This window comes from Cnephaeus nilssonii, assembly GCF_951640355.1.
Source record: "Cnephaeus nilssonii genome assembly, chromosome: X".
Lineage (NCBI taxonomy): Eukaryota > Metazoa > Chordata > Mammalia > Chiroptera > Vespertilionidae > Cnephaeus > Cnephaeus nilssonii.
Genome location: NC_137071.1, coordinates 111948667 through 111970046, shown reverse-complemented (window position 1 = coordinate 111970046; position 21380 = coordinate 111948667).

Sequence of the window (21380 nt, the reverse complement as noted above, 5' to 3'; positions counted from 1 at the left end):
TTGTAACTGCATCAAACCATCTTAATCAGTACTACAGATATCCTTATTAGGTAGCTGAACTTTGGTGTGTGGGGAATTAATTCAGTAAAGTTCAAGTGAAACCACAAAACAGAACTGGACTGCACTAATGTATCAGACATTTGTTATATGCCACTTCAGCCATTCCTGTCTCCAGGGATTTGGGCCATTTGTTATAGCCCTGGCTACCAACTGGACAAATTATTCCATGTAGAATCTGACCTAATCCCTATGGGCAAACCTGGGAGGTCCTATCCTCTTTTTCAGACGCTCACTATTTTTTCCAGGGTGTGAGAAATCAGGGAACTTCTTAGAGCACAACTCCAAAGTGCATGGAAAATTAAGGCTTCATGGGCTGAACTTTGACTAATGGGAAATAGGTGCTAGAAAATAAATAATTTCCCTTTCTTTTTCTAAATCCACTGTCAATAGAAGTAGCTGTTTATATGGCTTCTCAGAAGACATCTCCGGGAGCTCCTTATATCAAGTGGTGACCAGTTTAATCCTTGTATTGACTCTCCCTCCTTCCTTGTCTCCCTCACATTTTCCCTCACTCCTTTAATGGCCACCATTGAAGCCAACCCAGGACTCCCTTTTTAATTGATAGTGTCCCCTGAGGTTAAATGCCATAGAATTTGTATCATTTAATAGCTACTTTTAAAAATTCAACTTGAACTACATATTGTGTAAAATAGTTATTCAACTAAGTAACTGAAAAACTGATAATAAACATGAACTATCTGCAAATCATCTCCTTTAATTTTTTTTTGCATTATGCACTCCTCATTGTTAAGGCCATTTGACTACATGAACCCCCACCACTGAATATCCCTACAAGACCATGCACTAGCCTATTAAATAAACCAATTTCGCATTGATTTCCTTTAGGATCTTTGTTCCTGCTAAGGACATTAGAAAATGCAGCCAATCAGAAATAGTAAAGGCAATAATGACCACCAATATTTCAAGTAATGCAACCTATACTGCCTTTCATATGATTCAATATGTATTTATTCAGTTAATCAATGGCAGAGTAACTTATCTGTTCATTAATGAAGTTCTAAGTCTTGAAACATTGGGTTATCTTTTGTAGGCCAATGATTATGCATTATTAAATTGATGTTTGTTATGAAATACTTTTAGAATCTTAATTATGACCAATTACAGATCCAAGATAACTTATTTATTGCTTGAAGGTTGGATTAGTGTTAAGTGGGTCCCTTTGAGCACTCATAATTGATGATTATGAGAAAAAAATCTGGAAGTGATACACCTTTCTTTTCAATCACTAACATGGTTTCACACCTTCAGCTAATTCAGATTACAAACCTAAAATAAATATATGTACTTCTTCCAGAACCAGACTTGTACCAGTATTAGACAGAATCATCTCTCCCCAATGTGTGGTATATTTAGGAAATAAACAAATGGTGTTTCTAAGAAATAAAAAGGTAACATCTAGATTTTAATTTTCTTTAAAATCATATTCAATTTTCCCCACATCCCAACAAGTCAAAGTAAGTTAATAAATTTTATCTATTAAAACAAATTAACAAATATAAAAGCCTATCAGTCTAGATTTTTTAAAAATGCATTCAGACAAGTATCACCATGGTTTCCAGTTTTACAAAGTCAGACATTAACCCAGATTCCAGCAGCAATTCTCATAGAAGTCTAAATCACACAGCAAATACTAAACAGACCAATTATTGAAGTGGAGCTTGGTAATAACAATCCAAATTGATTTTCAGATTTCTGGTGCTCCCATTTTCAAGTTTGTGACATGAAGGCCATGAGGGAAAATGGTAAGGGTAAAGTAAATTAACATCATTTACCAAGCTCATGTTTAGTTTCTTTTCAACCCCTTTTTCTTTTAATGTAGCAATCTCTATAGCAAGTAGAGATCATGAAGCCCTACTTTTCTTCACCCTCATCCTTTAGCTCACTTTTCTTATAATGGATTCACTGAGGCTGTGTTGGAAAATAGTGTCAAATTATTAGAAAACCTGAGGTCCAGCAATCTGACAGTAATATAATTGTCACAATGGGTCTACTTTCATTGTATACCAGGAATAATTAGAATCAAATATCTATCTCTTAGCATTTCTCTTGGGTTCACCTAACTCTGAAAGCTCTCAGGTCATTAAGGCATATCAATTAGTAATGATTTTTCCCAGCCCCCAGCAGCTAGTGAAGCATACATTAAAGGTGATATCTCCCATCACAATTTTAAAGTGCACAAGTTGAAAATATATGCTTAAATACACAGAATATTATCATCTGAGAAACTCATTTGCTTAAAGTTTGATATTACAGCCATTACAAAATATTTCATCCCCTTGCATGAATATCCTTTGAACATTTCAGTATCTATTAAGTAATACTAATTACATAAAGGTTTAGAAAACATATGAATCATTAAAAGTAGAAATTGGAGGTGCAATAGTCCAGAAGAGCTAATGTTATCACTTTTGTGGTCAGTTTAACACCTTCTTAGTATAATGATTTTTAATTAAGTCATCACAATTCAGGAAAAGTTACTTCTTTTGGTAGTAGAAAAGTGGAGACAGAAGAGACAGGAAAAAATATCACAAGCTCAGCATATTTTAAATATTCACATTGCAAATCAGTCATGTTTCAATCAACTCAGTTAAATATATTCTAATGTACCCCTTGTAGTAGCAGTCCTTTACAGATTTTACTGCTGTTTCCTGGTGAAACTGCAGTTTGGAAAGTGAGTTGATCTCTATCTAGAACAAAAGAAAAAATAAAGGACTTTATTAATGCTGATATTTCTTAGTCTTAAGCACAGATTGCCTTCAAAACAAATATAAATGTATGATATTATTTTTTGCCATAATTTGGAAGTATTTTCAATGCCCAACCAAAATTGGCTAGTGGCATTGGCAGTCACCCGGGATAACTCCACTCAATATGAAGGTCTATGAGGAAGGTATTAGGGCCAATATGAATATTCCATAACTGAAATGCTTGAGTATCTGAAATTATTCATAAAGTCTGGAAAGGAGTAGTTTGGAAGTCCAAATTATGGTATAAATATTGCATATGATGAGGGGCAAACTTAGCTCAAGTAAACAATCTGATTAATTAGGTAAAATCATTACCTTAATTTGGTAAAACAATAAAGTGAATAAAGTCTGAAAATGGGGGCCGGTCATAAAAATTAAAATATTGAACTTGCCTATGTTCTCATGTTTTACACAAGCTTTAAATGATTTGAAGAAGTATAGGGGTTGGCAAAAGTAATTTTACAGCTGTAATACAAATAATACAATAATTAATAAATAATCCTACCTAATAAAAGAGTAATATGCAGATTGACCATCACTCCAACACACAAGATGGCTGCCCCCATGTGGTCAAAGATCCTGCCCCCATGTGGACACAAGATGGCCACCACAAGATGGCCAGCACGGGAGGGCAGTTGGAAGGGACCAGGCCTGCAAGGGAGGGCAATTGTGGGCGATCAGGCAAGCAGGGGAGGGCAGTTGGGAGGCACCAGGCCTGCAAGGGAGGGCAGTTGAGAGGCACCAGGCCTGCAAGGGAGGGCAGTTGGGGGTGATCAAGCCTGCATGGGAGGGCAGTTAGGGGTGACCAGGCAGGCAGAGGAGGGGAGTTGGGGACAAACAGGCTGGCAGGGGAGCAGTTAGGCATCAATCAGGCTGGCAGGGGAGTGGTTAGGGGGTGATCAGGCTGGCATGCAGAAGCGGTTAGGGGCAATCAGGAAGGCAGGCAGGCAAGCAGTTGGGAGCCAGCAGTCCTAGATTGTGAGAGGGATGTCCAACTGCCCGTTTAGGCCCGATCCTACCTGGATTGGGCCTAAACGGGCAGTCGACATCCCTCGAGGGGTCCCAGATTGGAGAGGGTGCAGGCTGGGCTGAGGGACCCCTCCTGTGCATGAATTTCATGCACTGGGCCTCTAGTAAATAATAATACAGGAATAATCTCTGTGTTTTTGTCCTCACAACCTTTGCCTATCCCTGTGTTTCATGTCCTCACTACTTTTGTCCACTCCTGTATAATTATGGAAGAAGACTTGTGGTATATCTTCTCAGGAGCCCCTCTTACTAGTCGGGTTTCTCCAAACAAACAGAACCAATAGAATATCCTATATAATAAAAGCCCAGTGACTGAATGGCAGAAGGACTGTTTGACCAGAGGCTCAACTGCAGGAGCTGCCCCCTGGTGGTCAGTGCGTGATGCTCCCATAGTAAAGCAGCTGCTCAGAGGGCGGGTCCACAGCTCCTCGGCTGACCAGGATGAGCAGAGCTCCCACAGCAGGCTGATCCCTGCAGGCCATCCCCACCAGTGCAGGAATCACAAGCACTAAAAGCTGGTGGTTACTAAGCACCATCCTTGTGGCAGGCAAAGGCCAGGTACTCTCCACAGAATCTCAGATAATCCCAGAACCTGCCTCACAGGGTTTATCTAAGGGTTTCTATTCATAGTTTTAAGAATGGAATCATCAGCTTTTAAGTAGTTGAGGGAAAACACACTGCTCCTTTTTCATTCTCTTTGTCCCACCTTCTTGCGAGAAAAGGAACAACTGGCTCCCACAGCCACCCTGAGCGCTGTGCTGAGATCTCACCAGCCCTGGGCTCCAAGTGAGTCTGCCTTCCAATGGCCTTTACACTTAACACTGCAGCCTGAGCATCTTATTCAACCCATATCTCTGACTGAGCACCCACTGTAACCTAGGCATGCGCAATGCCTGGGTGCCCTGTCCTATGGAGCATGTGTTCTGCCATGAGAGGATAGGGGTATGGGGAGGAAACAGCCTCGGACAGACATGAGGTGCAGCCATTAGAGAACATGGGCACCATGAAAACTTGGGAATGAAGCCATATAGGGGCTCCGTGAGGGAGGGGCAAAGGGAGGCTCACTGAGGAAAAATGGACTGATGGAGGAGAGCCAGGCAGATGCCTGGAGAAGGGCATTGGGCAGAAGGCACAGCCTATGGAGGGGCAGCAGGACAAGCAAGAGGTGGAGTAGAAGGGGGTCAAGGTTGGGTCAGGGGGCACATCCTGCAGGGATTGAGGGCCCGTGAGAACCTGACATCCCCTGAGTGCAAGGGGAGGTGACAGGGCTGCAGTTAAGGACCAGCTGGCTTCTGTGTCAGGAAGAGGAAGCAGGGAGACAGCAGGAGGCGACAGGACCCTCCCCGAGGGCGATGCGGAGACAGTGGAAGCTGTGGCAGCCCAGGTGGTGGCTTTGGGGTGTGCTGGAGTGAAGCCAGAGCATGAGGAACAATGTGGGGGGAGGGGAGAGGAAGCCCCATGCTCAGCTCAGCCCCTGGGAAAGGAGGGTCTCCAGCAGCTGCTGGGAGGGGACCTGGTGTCAGATCTTATCTGTTTTGAGGGTCTTACTGTAAAACTCAGACCTTAGTTTGCGCTCCACAGGAGGGACATAGAATGTTCATGACCAGCCTCCCACAACGACGTCCAGGAGGTGGGTCAATCCGCCTGGCTGCCCTAATCCCTCTATGCCCCTGCCCCAAGCTCTCTTCAGTGATGACAAGTACTTATTGGAAGCAAGAAAATGGCTTTATTTTTGGTACAACAAAACAACAAAACAGAATGTACAGTATTATGGAAAGCAAACGTTGAACACTAGGAAAATGAAGCCCCCTCGTAGACACACAGATCAGTTGTGCCTGGAACCCAGGTCACGTGTAACACAAAAGGGCTCAGGGTCCAATGCAAAGGGCTTGCCCAGGTAGTCTGATTCCTATCCCTGACTCCAGTTTCCAGGACAGAGAGGATCCCGCACCATAGAAGAGAATGGCAGAGACCAGCCCCAAGTCCCGTAGCCTAAGGCAGTGCTTGCTGAGAAGCTGGGACAGGGTGATCAGCACCCAGAACACTGCCTCTAATTCCCACCCAGGGTCCCCAGCGTCCCCAGGGTCTGTGGTGCTCCCAGCTCTGCCTCTCCCTCCCCCTTCCACATCCCCTCCCAGGTGAACCACAAATGGCTTTTCCCATCCTCTACCCTCCTCAGCTCCAATGGCAGGTAGGGAGGATGGGGGGTCATGCAGAGAATCTGAGGGCCTCCAGGAAGTGCCGCTTGAAGAACCAGAGACAGTGTCTGTCCACCCGACTCCTGGCTGAACCAATTATCACAGAGGCCTCATGAGTGCATGTTTAGAACGGGTCCCCCTCTCCCCCAACAACCTCACTCTGCCACTGTGTAACTTGGCTGTTTTGGGCAAGTCAACCTCTGGAGTGTTAATTCTCTCTCCTTTAAAATGAGAACAAGAGCCTGGTGGGCGTGGCTCAGTGGTTGAACATTGACCTATGACTCAGGAGGTCAATGTTTGACTCTATGTCAGGACACATGTCCGGATTGTGGTCTTGATCCCCAGTGTGGGGCATGCAGGAGACAGCCAATCCATTATTCTCTCTCATCATTGATGTTTCTATCTCTCTCTCCCTCTCCCTTCCTCTCTGAAATCAATGGAAGATATCTATAATAATAAAAGGGTAATATGCTAATTAGACCAGACGTCCTTCTGGATGTCCTTCTGGATGAAGCCTGGGCCTGAGGTAAGCCCAGGTCCCGGGTGCCAGCAGGCGGAAGGAGAGAAGCAAGCTCAGGTTCCGGATGCCAGGGGAAGAAAGGCCTACTCATGCACGGTTTTCGTGCATGGGGACTCTAGTATAAGACCTAAAAGGGGAGCTTTGTAATAAAACTAACCAAAAGTAATCTTATAGGGTGATCTGATCTTAAATTCCTAACTGGGCCTCAGGCCTATAACTTTCCTAGTAAAATATTATCTTTGCTTTAAGCAAGTCCTGTCCTCTCTTTCAAAACCTTGGGAAATATAACCACCCTCAAGAAACATAATCTTGTTAACTAATTGTAACTAAATCATGGAGATTTCCCTGCCTTGTTTTTTCCCAAGTTCATGGAATCTTTCTTACAATCCCTGCTTAATTCCAAATGTATAAATGAAACTGCAAAAGTGTCATTCCCTAGAGTATTTGAGATCTTTCTTCCCAGCATGTTGTCACTTTAGCAGAAATAAACTCTTATCAAACTTCTCTACAGCTTTGGACATTTCTTATGTCAGCAATAGAAAGAGATTTATTATAAGGAATTGGCTCTTATAATTGTAGAGACTGGCAAGTCCAAGATCTACAGGGTGAGTCCCAGCAACCTAGGAGGAGATGATGTTTGCCTCCAGACTCAGTCTGAAGGCCTGAGAACAGGAGAGCTGATGGTGTAGTTCTAGTCTGAAGGCATGCAGGTTCAAAACCCAGGAAGAGCTGACTTTTGAGTTCCAGTGCAAAGGCAGGAAAAGACAATATTCCAGTATGAAGGCCATTAGTCAGGAAGAATTATCTTATTCTGGAAGGTCAGCCTTTTGTTCTACTCAGGCCTTTAACTGATTGGATGAGGGCAATCTGCTTTACTCAGTTTAGCAATTTAAATGTTATTCTCACCGCCCCCCCCCAAAAAAAAAGCCCTCATAGAAATATCTAGAATGATGATTGACAGAATGAATATCAGGCCACCCTGAACCAGTCTAGTTGACACATAAAATTAATCATCATACCCCAATTTTTCTATAGACTTAGATTATGTTAACAAAGCAAATAAATACTGAGAAAATGGAAGAGAATTGATGCTGAGTGGTAACAAATGCATGGTTGAGAGATGCCAAAAAAGAACTTTTACATGAAAGAAATCATTATATTATTTTATGCCTAGATATGGGAAATAGAAGTTTCTAGAATAGTTAGGGGTTGATTCATTTTTTGGATTACTATAGTGTCAGTGTCTAATACTATACACCATTAAATATTTTTGTGTACTCACTGGATAGATAAATCAAAGTTCAAAAGATTTAGAGAAAGAAGAATATCACAAAACTTTAACATCAGAGAAGGTGATGTGTTAAGGTCAGAAATTCAGATAAAGCTAGAGATATAAAATTCAATCTGGTAAAAATTAAATGTCCACAAAATTTGTGACAGTGCCTCTAGTGAGGATAAATATTGATGTATATACAGTAGCACTAGTGAATACTTAATTTAAAATAAATAATAAATACTCTAAGACAGAAAGTATCTGTTCTCCATCTCTACGTTTTTGTTGCTGTTATTTTCTTCTTCTATTTAGGTTACCTCCTTTAACTGGTGGTCTTCCTGATGTGCTATTCATTACCTTTTATCATATTATCAGAATACTCAGCTAAAGTGTATTCCATCATGGAAAACTGGATTTATCCTCAAGCACCTAGTCTACATATGTGGACGTCTATGGTTTCCAAGTATCATAACTTTCCATTCTGGTGCATTTCACTATAATCCAGACTCAAGGTTTCTGTTCTGCATGTATCTTATGTTGCAGGTTAAGAAGTTCAGAGGGTGCTTCATAAGGATTCAACCAAGAGTCTGAAAAATCATTTTCCCTACCCAGTGATGCAGGATTAATATGTGCATTTCCTTGTTAAAAATAAGGATTGTGACCATTCATTCAATTCAGAACCTATTCTGTGCCAGGTAGTCTTCTAGGAACTAGGGATATAGTGGTGAGTTACACACAAGGTAGATACCTGCTCCAGTGAAGCTTATCTTACCTTATAATAGAGAAACATGCAAATTGACCGCACCTCCGCTATGCCCACGATTGGGCCGGCAGGAGGCTGGGGGCGGGACTCCGAGGGGCATATCCGCGTTGAGAAGTTCAAGATGGCGGTGCCAAGTGGCCGGGCCCTTGCCGCTGCTCCCGGGGGTGCCTGGGGCGATCGGCACCCCGGGGGGCGTGGCCGGACCCATGCCGCCGCTCCCCGGGGTGCCTGGGGCGTGGCCGGACCCATGCCGCCACTCCCCGGGGTGCCTGGGGCATCGGCACCCCGGGGGGCGTGGCCGGGCCCATCAGCACCCCGGGGGGGCGTAGCCGGGCCCATTCAGCCGCTCCCGGGGGTGCCTGGGGCGATCGGCCACCTAGGGGGGCGTGTCCAGGCCCCTCCCGCCCCTCCCGGGGGTCCCGGGGTTGATCGTCCACCTGGGAGGGCGTGGTCCTGCCCCTCCCGCCCCTCCCGGGGGTCCCAGGGGCCGAGGCTTTCCGGGCCTTGGGCACCAGCGGGGAGCCTGCACCGATCGCAGGAAACCACTGGGGGTCGGCTCCTGTGATTGGTAGCAGGGACGCTGGGTGCGGCGAGCCCAAGGCCAGGAAAGCCTGGAGCGGAGGCTTTCCCGGCCTTGGGCACCAGTGGGCAGCCTGCATGGATCGCAGGAAACCACTGGGGGTCGGCTCCTGCGATCCTTAGCAAGGATGTTGGGTGCCGCCGAGCCCAAGGCCACCACCCGGGGCCAAGCCCCGACCCTGAAAAAGGCAGAAGGCGGTGGCCACAGCCAAGGCCTGGGTCCCTGGTGCCAGGCAGAAAACTGGTGCAGGCAGCCAGGTGAATGAAGGTCTATTGCACGAATCTTCGTGCAAACGGGCTACTAGTATTCCAATAATAATTCAATCTAGAAGCAAAGCCAAAGTTGTTTTCTAAGCCAAAAGGCTGGATTGTGTATATTCACCAATCCACCTGTAGAAAGCACATTGTCTCAGCAGAGATAGTGAAACCAGTCAACGATATTTAATAACTTTATTCCCATTCCTGTGTTCGAAATGCCTTTCCCACTTGTTCTTATAAGTTACGGTTCATAATTTATCCTTCCTAATCCATATTTGACCACAACCACCAGCAGACAAACTATGGGCTTCCCACACAAATGCATAAATTTCTAAATGGAACATAAATTAATTCTACCCTGTACTTTTCAAATGCTCTTGACCCCACCCACTCCAAAGAGGCCATATTTCTGTTAAGTAACATAAGCAAGAAGAAAAAATAAAGATGGATTAAAAGAGATAAAATCCAGCTTTGGCTGGTTTGGCTCAGTGGATGAATCGTCGACCTGTGGATTGAAGGATCCTGGGTTTGATTCTGGTCAAGAGCACATGCCCAGGTTGTGGGCTCAATCTCCAGTGGGGGGCATGTGGGAGGCAGCCAGTCAATGATTCTCTCTCATCATTGATGTTTCTCTCCCTCTCCCTTCCTCTCTGAAATCAAGAAAAAATATTTTAAAAGAGACAAAATCCAAATAAAATAAGTGGTTTAAATAAAATTTGTGATTATAGTGTGGGGTGCTATAAAGTTTTTATTGCGAGTTACTTGGGAAGACCAGCATAACTTCCACTTAATGCTGCCACTTATAAATAATGTGGTCACTACAAACTTACTGCAGTAAAAACTTCAAACATCTCTACCATCACATATTGTACATATATACATATACCAGTAATTTAGTAACTTTTCCAGCTGCCTTCCTCATTGATAGACTTTATTTCTTGATGTTCCTTCTTAATGGGACAAATTCATTTTTAGCACAGCATGTGGCTGATTAAACAGAGCTCTATCCATCTTTTAAATAGGGCTGTAACAATTAATTCACCATATCTGACACTGAGCGTCTACCAAAATAAATACTTTGGATGAATCTTCCCTGTGTTAGGCACTGCTAAACAAGTCAATGGATTTATCCATCTTTGTGAATCAGGATAAAATTCAATTTAATTCAGTCTTTTGAACATGTTGTCTCAGCATTGCCAAGGCCAATTATCTTGGAAGATCAGAGTGATGAGAGGCCTTAGATCCTAACTAGTGATTTTTTAAAAATATATATATTTTTATTGATATTTTACAGAGAGGAAGGGAGAGGGATAGAGAGCTAGAAACATCGATGAGACAGAAACATCGATCAGCTGCCTCCTGCACACTCCCTACTGGGGATGTGTCCACAACCAAGGTACATGCCCTTGACCGGTATCGAACCTGGGACCTTTCAGTCTGCAAGTTGATGCTCTATCCACTGAGCCAAACCAGTTTTGGCCTAACCAGTGATTTTTAAACTATTTTCCAATGAGCCTAAGGGCTGATACATGTTCAGGGCAGATTTGATGAAATGGTAGTGTCTTCAAGCAGGATAGCTCTATTTTAACCTGTTCTATATGTGGGAGTTCTACATAATATTTTATTTGAAGAAAATTTATGCCAAAAAATACATACACAAACACTCACAAATAAAAAGACCACTTAAAAATCATTAATCTGGAACAATATTCCCACTCCCGATTTTAGAATTAAGAAAACAGATCCCTAGAAAGGTTAAAGGATAGACTTACATTTAGCCATTTGAAGGAAAAATTAGGACCAGTGCAGTTAGGCCTCTTAAATCCCAGTCCACTGTTTAACTCTATGATACACCAAATTAATATTAGGCACCTGAGTTATATCCCACACCTTTGATTAATATTGTTTATGATATAAGCAGTGTTGGTGCTGGGCGCAGCACCATATGTGAGATAAAACTATATAGTTTCAGACATAATAAAGTTTTTCTAGTTTGAGCACATTTTGGTTACTCTTCTTCCTGCATAGAGCAGGGGACATGCTTACAAAGAAATCTCAACTTATAAAAGATTTTTTAGGAAAACATGGCATCAATGATAATGAAAGAAGGATGATAAGAATTAATCTGTTTAAATATATTATTACCCAATCCCTCCAATTCCCTAACCATGCCCTGGCATGATGAAAAGTTCCTTTATAAGACCCTCAATTCCACATATTCCACCCATCAAGAGAAGACCCCATCCTTTGTACATTTACCTTTCTCTTTTATTAAATTTATTGGAATGTCATTGGTTGATAGGTTTCAAGTATACATGTCTATGATACATGAACTGCATTGTGTGCCCATAACCCAAAGTCAAATCATCCTCTGTCACCACATATTTAGCTCTCTTTACCCTTTAAAATCCCCACCCACTTCCCTCTGTTAACCACCATACTATTATCTGTGCCTATCAGTTTCTGTTTTATATCCCATATATGAGTGAAATTATATGGTTCTTAGCTTTTTCTGACTGACTTATTTCACTTAACATAATATTCTCAAGGTCCATCATGTTGTCGCAAATAGCAGCATTTCATCTTTTTTATGACTGAGTAGTATTCCATAGAAAAACCAAATAAACTAAGACTACAGAACCTGCTTGATCTCACTTGAACATATACTCAGGAGATAATTATATGTATCAGAGAAGAGATAATAGTTCTATAACACACAGAAAACATTTCACTGCTAAAAGGCAGAGTTGATTCTGAAGGAAAATTTTACTCTTAAAAAAGCATTTTCATAAAAGATACTTAGATTGGTATTAATTAAAATTATAAAATCTTATTGTGGAAAAACTTTTACAGTAGTCCCCTTTTATCTGCAGTTTTACTGTATGCAGTTTTATTACCTGTGGTCAATCATAGTCCAAAAAATATTAAATGAAAAATTCCAAAAATAAATAATTCATGTTTTAAGTTGCATGCTGTTCTGAGTACCTCACATCTTATCTTATAAGCACTGTATCATTTAAAATCATCACAAGAAGAAGGGTGAGTATAGAATGATAAGCTATTTTGAGGGAGAGTCCACATTCACATAACTTTTATTACAGTATATCATAATTGTTATAATTTATTATTAGTTATTGTTGTTAATCTCTTATGTGCCTAATTTATGAAGTAAACTTTATCATAGATATGTATGTATAGGGAAAAAACATAGTACATATAGGATTCAGTACTATCTAGCATTTCAGGTATCCACTGGGGGTCTTGGAACATATCCACAGATAATGGGGGACTACTTTACTTTTTTTTACATACAAAGATAAAGTGATATGTAGTATATAAAAGCACTTGATAAAGGGGAGTTTAAAAATGTAGTTAAGCATAGGCACTATTCAATGGTGGTCACATTTCTTTTAGTTTCTCAAATAAAACATAGTTGCATTAATATGGTCAATAGATGACAAAGCCCAGTGCCCAGACTGGGCCTTCTGAAGAAATCTCTAGGCTATTCATTTGTAAGAATTACTTGCAACTTATCTCTATTTTAACCCTAGCTCCAAAAGTTATATTCATTGTTGCTCTGTCTAACCTTGACGCACAATTACACTTATCTCTCTGGGGGTATTGTTCACGTGCACATTCAAGTGCACAAATATCTGTCCCAACCGCAAAATGAGCATGCAGCCTCTACCCTGTTTCTAATCAACTCTTTTACAATTTATATCCTTAAGATAAACTTGAGTCCTAGGCCATATTTTTCATGATTCATTATCCCCAATCCTCTTTTACTCAGTAACTGTAAATGGAAACATGGATTTAGATGAACTATCTGGTTCAGCTCTCCATCCTGACCAAAATTACAACTAACTGGCAGATGTCCACATGCCTTAGACTTATCAAATAAAGTCCAATAGGTATACCATAAGGAGCTTATTATAAGTCTTCTCTGTACAGAAAGTTATTTGTTCTTCTCTACAATATCTTATTGCCTCTTTAGTTTATACAACAGGGAATGAACATGGTGCACATACAAAAATGTAAAGGATTACAGAAGATTTTGAAAAAGTTGTAGACAGCAGAACTATGGATCACTAAAGGAAGTTAAGATGGTGTGGGGGATAACTCAGGTACCTAATCTTTAAAGGTAAATGTGAAGGATGATTCTGCTCACTTTGAGGCCATTCCTGCACATTTCCATCAGAATTGTATTCAGGTTTTGACAGGAACAAGGGCAATGGACAGATATCATTTTGTTTGGTTATGTTTTTTCTTGTGTTGTTTTGGTAGATGGAACCCTGCAACAGTTTCTACCTTAATATCATGCTAAAATCATATTGACTAATTGTTTTTCTTTGAACACCCAATGCTGGGTGAAAAGAGTTAGCAAGGTTAACAAATATAGTCACAGTGCTAAACAATATTCCAAAGTTGATTAAACAGACCAAAATTTCACCCTCACCAGTGTTCTGATGGGAATATGGAATTCACCCAACTATTAGAAAAATACTTGCCTGTATTAGTGGCTGAGTGAATGGAAACCTTGGCTCTGAAAGCCTCTGGTTCAACCTGCAATTTGAAAAAGTGTGCAAGCAAGGCACTTCATCTCCCATACAATAGGCTATAAATTATTTGCATGACATCTTCTTTGCATTAGATGCCCTAGGCTTGTAACAGGTTAGTGTAATATATAGACCATTTAAGTGACAATAGTCATAAGTTACAGATGGAAAGCTCTCTTTTGACCAGCCATTGTGGTCCCTCTTTGCCCAATTTTCAATATGAAAAATCACCAGTGAATATCAAAAATGCCTTCTTGGAACATCAGCTCTGATCTATAGGATTTGTCATGTTGTAGCTCATCCTTTTCAAGAGCTCTTCATTCATTTGTTCCATGTTACCAAGACTGAGATTTCACTGAATAATTGATGAAAAGAGAAAACTATGAGTTACCTTGCAGTCAATCATTATGGTTTTGATACTACCTTTGTGAAAACTAACTATAGTATTAGCGAATAAGCACACAGACTAAATGATATGAGGCAATTTATCAAAAAGCTTGTCTTCATACCCATTGTTATTGAAGGATCAAGGCACTGACCACTTAGCACTGAGCATTGCAGAAGCTTTTAGTTGTACAAATATGGGAAAGAGAATGGATCTTCAAAGTAGTGTATGAATATGCATGTGTGTGTGTGTGTGTGTGTGTGTGTATGTGTGTGTGTGTGTGTGATACCATCACCACAGTGCTTTACCATATTTCAGATCTTAGGCAGGTACACATAGGGATTTAGAAAAAATTACAAAAAATAAAATAATATTGATTGTGTGCATACTATCATCTGCCAAGCTCTGTATATGGAATCACTCTTTAATAGTACTATCAACCTTATAAATATTATAATAATCATGATACTCCCTTCCCTTAATCTACATGGGAAATTTCCAAACAAAACAGTACTTAACTTTCCTGTACATGAATTAACTCAAGATGTGCAATTGACCATTTCAACTTTTGTTACCTGATGTATGCATAACAAAAAGATATGGCTGGTCTGGAGGTACAAGCACTATGTTGTCCATTAAGTAAGTGGGAGATCCATAGATCTAAACAAGAAAGGGGCTACATTCAGGGAGGCTGGCTAAGGTGGGGTACAGCAGGCAGGTCATAAATGGCTAAGTAGTTGAACAAGATTCAGAGTCCATAAGGTTAAAGGGTTCAAATATAGGCATTATTGAGCAGACTTGAACTTTAACCCTAGACAGATATGATTTGCTCACTGCTTTATTTTATATTTTATAATGGATATTAAGACGCTTGAGTCCATAACTGGTAATCATGCCCTGGAAAAAACCAAATCAGTTTAGTTGACCTCTGCCCCAGATAAAAAATTGAGGTAGATGTGTTAAAATTACCTCACAGCTTCAAGTAAATGTAACTTTTAACATCAACTCTCCCCCAGGCCCTCTCTGGCTTTAGCTGGCACATTGGGATTCAGCAGTGACTTCCTCCCTTTCTCTTCCTTCTTTAATTTAATCATATTAAGGAATTCAGAGAAGTAAAAAATGTATCCTCTTATTTCAAAGACTTTAAAATCTAGATGAAGAGAAAAAGAATCCTATATAATAAAAGCCCAGCGACCAAAACTGCGAACAACCAGAACGACTGTGGCCCCTAAACCTGGCTGGCCCCAGCTGGCCCCTCTTTCCAGCAGGGACCTCCACCCCGGTCAGGGGCATGGCCTGCCTGCAACCACCCACGGCCCCTCTCCCTGGCTGGCCCAGCCCCCCAGTGGAGGCCCCCACCATGATCCAGGGCCCCCATCAGGGCAGGCCAGCCAGCCCCCACCTGTGCACCAGGCCTCTATCCTATATAATCCTATCTAATAAAAGAGTAATATGCAAATTGACTGTACCTACGCTACACCCACAAGCCATGCCCACCAGCCAAGTAGGAGCAAGTATGCAAATTAACCCAACCAAGATGGCTGTGGCCACAAAGCGAGCACAAGGCTTGGGTTTCCCTGGCAATGGAGGAAGTCAAGCTTCCCGCACACCCTGGCCGGCCCTGGACTCCACTCAAGGCTACAAAGTTTCAATTATAGAAGATAAATAAATCTCAACAAAATGGCGACAGCCATGGAGCTGGAGAGATCAGGAGGCTTGGGTTTCCCCGGCAATGGAGGAAGCCAAGCTTTCCACCTGCCCTGGCCTGCTCTGGCCTCCGCTCAAGGCTACAAAGCTTCAATTATACAATATAAATAAATCCCAGATACCAGGGCCTCTGCTTGGGTCACCAGGGGGCGTGGCCATCCTACAAACCACCACATGCCCCTCACCCAGGCCACCCCACACCCCAAGAGAACCCCCACCCTGATCTGGGACACCCTTCAGGGCAAACCAGACAGCCCCCACCTGTGTACCAGGCCTCTATCCTATCTATTAAAAGAGTAATATGCAAATTGACCATCACTCCAACACACAAGATGGCTGCCTCCAGGTGGATACAAGATGGCCACCACAAGATGGCCAGCAGGGGAGGGAAGTTGGGAGGGACCAGGCCTGCAAGTGAGGGAAGTTGGGGGCAATCAAGCCTGCAGGGGAGGGCAGTTAGGGGTGACCAGGCTGGCAGAGGAGGGAAATTGAGGGCAACCAGGCCTGCAGGGAAGGGTAGTTGGAGGGTACCCAGGCCTGCAGGGGAGAGCAGTTGGGAGAGACCGGGCCTGCAGGGGAGGGCAGTTGGGAGGGACCATGCCTGCAGAAGAGGGCAGTTAAGCATCAATCAGGCTGGCAGGGGAGTGGTTAGGGAGTGATCAGGCTGGCAGGCAGAAGCAATTAGGGGAAATCAGGAAGGCAGGCAGGTAAGTAGTTGGGAGCCAGCAGTCCTGGATTGTGAAAGGGGTCCCAGATTGGAGAGGGTTCAGGCTAGGCTGAGGGAAATACCCCTCCCCATGCATGAATTTTGTGTACCGGGCCTCTAGTAAAAGGGTAATATGCAAATTGACCTTAATGGCGGAATGACCAGAACCACTGCTTGACCAGTCACTATGAGGTGCACTGACCACCTCTAGGTCCCTTTCCTGGCCGGCAGGCTCTGATCTCCTGATGGTGAACGGGTAACTGGGGGTGGGTGGCGGAGGACACGGGTGGCACCAGGCCAAGGCCCCCGCCGCACCAGTCACCCCACACAGAGGGCAACCTGCAGCAGGGGTGGGGTAGGGACCAATGATCAGGCAGGAATGGCCAACCTCTTGGTCCCTTCCCCCAGCCATCAGGCTCCGATCACCTGATGGCATACCAGGAACTGGGGGTGGGTGGGGGTGGGGGGTGGGGCCAGCTGCAGGCAGCCTGGGAAGATGGCTATGATCGCAGGCCAGGCCTAGGGACTGTACCCATGCACGAATTTCGTGCACCAGGCCTCCAGTACTCTAATAAAGCCAGGAAAAGACAACCAAAACATATACAAATTCATGTAAAATAAATGTACAGAAACACTAATCACAAAAGGAATGATCAGACATACCTGTTGAAAACCTTATCATATGAAAGGGTATGGCTTGAATATCATAAATGTCTGAATTCTGAAATATATTCAATAAATAGTATCCAACATGTATTCAACATACCTTTCTCTCTGTAAATAGATATCAATATATGTAGTGTAACTGTTAAAACAACAAGAAATATTTTCAACCATGAACTCTTGGTGAGTCAACACATTATTATAATAATTTTGAGCAGGGAATAAGAAGGAGGTAGGTAAGAGATGAGGATAACTTATCTAAAGGCAACCTACAGAAAATATTTGCAAATCATATATTTAATAAGTGGTTAATATTAAAAAAAATTTAAAGAACTCAAACTGCTCAATAACAAAAAAAAAACACACAAATAATCTAATTTTAAAAGAGTAAGTAGACATTTTCCAAAGATATTTAAATGGTCAACAGGTACATGAAAGGATGTTCAACATCACAAATCAATAGGGAAATGCAAATCAAAACCACAATGAGATATTACCTCAACTCTGTTATAATGGCCATCACCAAAAAGACAAGAGATAACTGTGGAGAATGTAGAGAAAATGGAAACCGTGTGCACTGTTGGTAAATTGGTAGAGCCACAGTGGAAAACAGTGTGGAGGTTCCTCAAAAAATATATATATAAATTAGTACCACTATATGACCTAGAATTTCTACTTCTGGGTATATATATATCCAAATTAAATCACCATATCAAAGGGATTGCTCATTGCAACATGATTCACAATAATTAAGACATGGAAAAATCTACCTGCTCATCGACAGATAAATGCATAAATAAAATGTGGTGAATATATGTACAATGGAATAATATTCAGTCACATGTATTTTTACAATATATGAGATGATAAATATTAACTAATTTGTGTAATCATTTCACATTATATACTGATGTCATGTACAACTTAAACTTATACATTGTTGTATGTTAATTATAACTTGATGAACTAGAAAAAAAATAAATTGTTCTCCATAAAGTTTAAAAAAATGATCATGAGAATAGAGAATACCCACTTACTCAGAAATATCTTCTACTGGGGTCCAGTGCACTAATTCGTGCACCTTAAAAAGAACTGTGGGTCATAAGGCTCTAATAGGCACAGGGGCGGGTTTCAGCCCATCTTCCGTGCCCCTGCCTGGCCCCTCCCACTGTGGCCCCCAGTCTCCTGTCTGCTGGCAGCCCCGCTCCCACCGCCGCCACTCCCATGCACTGCTGGCACCAGCCCCGCTTGCACCCGCTAATGGCATGGAGCGATTGGGGCCAGCGCCAGCAGGGAGTGTGGGTGGGGCCGGTGTTGTCAGCTGGTGCAAGGGGTGGCTGCTGCCCTGATCACCCCTCAGGAGCAGGGGGAGGTGAAGAAGCCCTCAGGGGCGATCAGGGCCAGCAGCTGCCGCTCGTACCCGCTGATGGCATCGTGTGATCTGGACCAGCAGTGAGTGCGTGTGGTCGCACCAGTGCCGGCTGCGGGTGCAAGCGGGGCCGGCGCTGGCAGCAGGTGTGAGCACCGGGCAGGACCATGGCATGTGGGAGCAAAGAATTTTCAGTAACCATCAGAGTCTCGCCCTGATGACAGTGACGTGTGCCCCACCTTGGTCTGGCACCCTGCTCACCTGCTCCACCATCCCACGGCAGCCAACACCCATCATGTTCCGCACACGCCCCCTGGTGGTCAGCGCACATCATAGTGACTGGTTTTTCGGTTGTTTGGTTGTTCCAGTTGTTCTGCTGTTCAGTCTATTTGCATATTAGCCTTTTATTATATAGGATACTTAGACGTAGACATGGTCATTATTATTTTTGCCCCATGGTATACTTGGTAGACATGAATCTATCATCAGAAAGCCATGATAGCCTAATAAATTTAAGCTAGGTTCACTTTCACTCTTGGTTGCCTGGAGGTTGAGGTCTCCGAACCAGATGATCCATATTGATTGTCACCATTATCTTTTTCAGTGACAGAGATGAGCTTCCCCTTGAGTTGAAGGACCTCCAGATACTGAGAAACTCCAATGGGAGAGTCATGTCACAAAACTACATCAGGCTGTTAAACAAATACAATCATTTTCATATTGAGTTCAGCAACCATAGGCTTTGCAAAAGTTGAAATATACCTTATTTTTCCCACTTGAATCCAAAATAGCTACATTGTTCTATCAGATTAACTTAACTCATTTATTTTTGTTTTTAGTTTGTATTTTGTTTTTGTTTTTTCTCACTGAGGCAATTAGACTTAGCTGCTTTAGAAGGCAGTTACCAACATACATGTTTGATTTTTTGTCACACTCAAAATTTTGCATTCAGTTATTTTTATTGGCAGACACTGAAATGAACAGGTTTAGCAATTTTATATATAATACATGTTTTGTATATATTATACATATACACATCTACACACATATATATGCATATATATATATATATATATATATATATATATATATATATATATATTATAACTTTATCACAATCCTACCTGGGCACCAAAACAATTTATAAGGCAGTGTTAAAGTACTCTAATATGCTAACTGAACAAGATAATTTTAGAAAATAAATATATAAATACATATTCTGAAGTGTCTCTATTACAGAAGTATAAAATTAAAATTATGTATATTTTTTAAAAAATTTCCCACCCAGCCAGCATGACTCAGTGATTGAGCATTGACCTGTGAACCAGGAGGTCATGGCTCAATTCCTGGTCAGGGCACATGTTGGGTGTGCAGGCTCCATCCTCGGTGTGGGGCATGCAGGAGGCAGCCAATCAATGATTCTCTCTCATCATTGATGTTTCTATCTCTCTCTTCCTCTCTGAAATCAATAAAAATATCTTTTTTAAAACTATTTCCCTAGAAAATTTTATATTATGTGTGTGTGTGTGTGTGTGTGTGTGTGTGTGTGTGTGTGAGAGAGAGAGAGAGAGAGAGAGAGAGAGAGAGAGAAAGAGAGAGATGAAATTTTCAGTGAGATTTATTATTTAACCTGTACACAAAAGGCTGGTTTTCAGCCAATCAATCAATTTTGACCTTCAGTTCAGGCCTAAACTTTTCCATTCTTTTCATGTCATCTAAAAAATACCAAAAGATAAACAGGTCCTCAGCAATGAGGAAGAAAATGTATCTGCAAATAACTATCTTTTTGTAGGTGTGCAAGGAGAAGTGTCGATGTAACAAATTGCTACTTTTCAAGCCCATCAATTCAATGCAAGCATTTTGCCAAGATGACTCAAATGACCCATATGGTCGGGTACCTAGAAAAATAGAGAAAATATAACTTCACTTACATTAGTGCTACAGCCGGCTTGTATTGGATATGGGCTCAGTCCTTCCCTCCTGGTTGCAATTTAACTACTTTAAAAAAATAAACACACAATTAAAAAGTTGTTCCTTCACTCACAGGTTTATCACCCCTGTGAGAGGATTAGGAAGAGGGAAGAAAGCAAGTGAGAATTTTGTATGGAAATTCATGAAAACTCCAGCTGCTTAGGCAGCAGGTAAATTTGATGTAACCTCTTTCATTTTTACTAGAGATATGCTTCTGAATGCCCATATTTTTCTACTTTCCTTAGATTATCTAATTTGGCCAAAAAAGAATTTTGAGCACTAGGTTTGGCCAGTGTTACCTTGACCAGTTAGGTTGCTTAATAAAGTAAGACTCTGGAAAGTCACATTATGCTGTGGAATGTTTGTAAAGGATTCGTTGGTATGAATTCTACAATAACAAGCAATTCAATATGCCACTGGGTGGGGAAAGGGTGGGAAACTAGAGTACCTACCTATGTGACTATCTGCTCTTCTCTGGAGACAACACAGTTCAGGTCAGAATAAAACAGATTGGAAAGAATTGGTCATGCCTCTCTGAGATCTCACACACAATAAAAGAAGGCTGTGTACACCAG